The sequence below is a fragment of the Ranitomeya imitator genome, chromosome 1 (genome assembly GCF_032444005.1).
Source record: "Ranitomeya imitator isolate aRanImi1 chromosome 1, aRanImi1.pri, whole genome shotgun sequence".
Classification (NCBI taxonomy): Eukaryota; Metazoa; Chordata; class Amphibia; order Anura; family Dendrobatidae; genus Ranitomeya; species Ranitomeya imitator.
Window position 1 is genome coordinate 651,762,587 of NC_091282.1, and position 4,088 is coordinate 651,766,674.

Genomic DNA, 4,088 nt, shown 5'->3' on the forward strand with positions numbered 1-4,088 from the left:
ATTTATTAATCTACATAAAATTATTACAGTGCAAAGTTAATTATATACACATATAGTAGAAAGAGTACCCATGTAATGTTCTGATAGGCTTACGTCTGTGTGCAGTCTATAAATTTGAATATGGTCATTTGGCCTTTAGTGTTGTGATCCTGTATATTTTCTTTTTCTGCCAACACTTGTGTACAGATGTATCAAACCATCTGAATTGTGTTCTTTCCACTATATGTGTATATAATTAACTTTGCACTGTAATAATTTTATGTAGAATAATTAATATTGTTATACTGGGAACTGCTCATTCAATCGTCTCTCTATTGGCACATGCCGTATAAAGTTGATAAGTTTCCCATTTTTTTATATTATTTGATGTTTTTGGTAACGCTTCTTTGTAAATGGTAGATTGTAATAAATTACCAGAACTTCTGTCTTTCTCCCGTAATTTACAAGGTGGCGACCGAGAGATGGTCCTTAATGGGGTTGTGTGAGGTCAGGATAAAGGTTCAGTGAGGCCGTGCTGCCCTTGTCTACTTATGATTTTTTGTAAATTGAAAAAAAAAAATACATGTCTCGGAGTAACTTTTTTTTTCATCACGGCTTGATTTCTGTCTTTGTGGTGAACTGGTATTTGTATTGATAACATTTAAAATGTTTTTATTACTTTCAGGGTTTCCATTTATTTTACAACTTTTAGTGTGGGGGCTATGAGGGGGCTTTATCTGCGACCGTCATCACGCAAACAAAGTTTGCCCGGTGCCGCTGCTACATAGCCGCACCGCACTTATCAATGGGCTTGCATTGCAACACCAACATTTACAAAAATGTGGTTGGATTTTTTTTTTTAGCTGTAGCAATGGGATCTCTTGTACTTGGTGTAGCGCGCTGTGCTCTGTTTCCACTTTACGGCCGGCAGTCAGTCAGTGCGGGAAGCAGACGGCAAGGGACAGACACCGGAATGTAAGTATGTAATGTTTGTTTTTTACGCTGGTAACCAGGGTAAACATCGGGTTACTAAGCGTGGCCCTGCGCTTAGTAACCCGATGTTTACCCTGGTTACCCGGGGACATCGGCATCGTTGGTGGCTGGAGAGCTGTCTGTGTGACAGCTCCCCAGCGACCACACAACGACTTACCAACGATCACGGCCAGTTCGTATCGCTGGTCGTGATCGTTGGTAAATCGTATAGTGTAACGGTACCCTTAGCTGTGGTATTTGACATAGTGTTTGTCTTGTCTCTAATGTGAGGAGTCCTTGCCCTGGGAGATGGAAAGCTTAATTGCTATTCTGGTTCACAGCTTTGGAGTTAGTCATCACCTCACCAGCCTGGAATGGCAGATGCCACAGAAAAATAGCTGTTATTAACCAGCATAGATAATGAAATATTCACTGGAGGTTGACGAAGCAGCCTACTACTTATCTATTTGATGATAAATAGTTTTGGTCCCTCCAGAAACCTTGCAGCAATCACACGACAATAGCTGTAAATAACTTAAGAGGTAACCGAATGTGAAGGCCAGTGTGGGGACATCATACTGTGTGTTGGAAGGGGGAATGTACAGAGGGGGCATCATACTGTGTGTGGGGGGACTGTACAGAGGGGACATCATACTGTGTATGTGTGGGGGGGAATGTGCAGAGGGGGTGTCACGGTTCATGGGGAGGATACCTTTATCATTCCCACCACTCAATCCAATTAGTTGCTAGAAAGGCTGCCTTACTTTGTACTGGCTGATGGGCACACTGCAGCGAGGGCGATATAACTGCTCCCACTCAGGCGGGAACAATAATTATCAATGCCGCCAGTCGCTACAAAGACTCCCAGCCGTACAGGACAAATCTGCTGCCACCAGCTCCGATTTCTTAATTATTAACAGGTCCGGAGCTAACCCAGATTAGTAGCGTAATTCACTTCAGAGGATCTGACCGTCATAGAGCAAGGAGAGACAAGCTAGTAATTTTATATTTTACTCCAAAAAAGGTAGGCAGTGTTTACTGAAGTATAATAAGATATTATAAAGAAGGCAAGTATCGTCTGTACAGTACAATTACAAATAAAATGGGATTAAAGTTGAAAAGAACACTTATATTTCGTTATGTCATCCTATCTCATGGCTGACCGTGTGCTGTGGGGGAGGGGACACATCAAGATGCATCACACATCTGTATAGCAGCTAAAACCCAGACAAAGACACGTGAAGCCTGCTGCTTCACGCACTTATTTCCTAGCCTAAAACCAAAGCACTCCCCCTGTGGTGGCCTCACTTAGAGGCTGAATCCTCCCCTTTTCTTAGAGTTATGGCAACCATTTTAGCCTAGCTCGCTGTATGAACCTCGTATGTGAAAGACACAGTGATCAGGAGATGCACCACGTCTGGGCAATTCTTTTAAGTGTAACCATGGTGTAGTTACATGACCCGCTTACGGAGAAACCCGCTCTTTGCACTTCGGGTTAGTTTCTAGCGATTTCAGGGAGTTATAGATCCCTCGATGGACTTCCGGAATATATAATCCTTATGTCTCTAGCCCTGATTGGTGCCAATATATATAACTTTAAAAGAACAATAGAAGCTCATGCTTTCTATACCAGTTTTAGCCAGTATCAGATGGGAGGGGGAAATGAGTGTAGGGAGACCTGCATGCAGCTTAAAGCCATAAAAATTCTTGAGGGAGGGGGAAAATGTATAGGATTACACACACAGGCAGAGGGAGAAAGAGTGACTTAGAATTCCAGCCTTGTGTTGGCAGGCAGTGGAAACTGCAGCTGAGAGCGCTGTATGTGTAAGTGAAGTAATCAGAACTTTCCTATTTCCTAACACTGCCCTTTTAGTGTTTCATGGTAAAGTCGTTCTGTTGGAGGGCAAGACTCCAGCATAGCAACCTTCCGTTGGTTTCACACATGACTTGTAGCCAGCGCAGAGGCTTGTGGTCAGTCAACACAGTGAAGGTGCGTCCGTACAGGTAGGGCGGCAAACGTTGCAGAGCTCAGACCATGGCCAGGCACTCCTCGATGGTGGAATAGGCCACTTCCCTCTGCAGAAGCTTCCTACTCAGGTACAACATGGCGTGCTCTTGGTTCCCCGATTCGACCTGGCTGAGCACAGCACCGAGACCAAACTCGCTGGCGTCGGTCTGCACCAGGAACAGTCGACTGCTGTCAACCGTTTTTAACACCGGAGAGTTGCACAGGGCTGTTTTCAAAGGCTGGAAAGTCCCCACAGAGCCGTCGGTCCAGTCAACTTTTTGGGGTAGCTGTTTCATGGTGAGGTCTTTCAAGGGTTTTGCCAGGCTACTATAGTTCGGTACGAAGTGCCTATAGTACCCTGCAGTGCCCAGGAAGGACATCACCTGTTTCTTGGTCCTGGGGGTGGGCCAGGACGCGATTGCGTCCACTTTCCCAGGCTCTGGCCTTATGGAGTTCCCGCCTACCCGGTGCCCCAGGTAGTGGACCTCTCTCATGCCCATCTGGCACTTTCACCGCCTTGATGGTCAGACAGACTTGGTGAATTCGCCTGAGCACCTCCTGAAGATGCTGCAGGTGTTTGTCCCAGGTGGAACTGAAGATGGCAATGTTATCCAAGTACGCCACCGCGTACTTCTCCAGTCCCTGAAGCAGGTGGTTGACCATCCGTTGGAAAGTGGCAGTGGCATTCTTCATGCCGAAGGGCATGACCGTGGACTCGTACAGTCCAAAGTGTGTGATAAAGGCGACTTCTCCTGCACCTCGGGGCTCAGAGGAATCTGCCAGTATCCTCGACTCAGATCCATTATGGTCAGATATTCTGTGCCAGTTAACTTCTCAAGCAGCTCCTCAATGCGCGGCATTGGGTGTGCGTTAGAGGCTGTGATGGCATTGAGCCCCCCTGTAGTCCACGCAGAACCTGGTGGTCCGATCCTTTGGCGCGAGAACTACAGGTGCCCACACGCTCTTTGACTGTTGAATCACCTCTAGCTGTAACATCTCATCAATCTCCTGGCGCATAACCTGCTGCACCTCGTCGGAGATCTGATAGGGTGTTCGCCGTAGTGGGGCATGATTCCCGATGTCTACCTTGTGGACCGCTAACATCGTTGTAACGGGGTCTACTGTGCTG

At 46.4% G+C, this 4,088-nt stretch overlaps 1 protein-coding gene across 1 annotated transcript in view; it reads left to right on the forward strand.

Moving 5' to 3' along the window:
- SF3B4 (splicing factor 3b subunit 4) overlaps nucleotides 1-423 on the forward strand; it is an 8,166-nt gene extending 7,743 nt beyond the window's left edge. The window contains exon 6 of the mRNA XM_069728687.1: nucleotides 1-423. This exon is cut by the window's left edge and continues 588 nt beyond it. The gene's annotated coding sequence lies outside the window, so the exon portion shown is untranslated.
- Nucleotides 424-4,088: the final 3,665 nt, after the last annotated feature.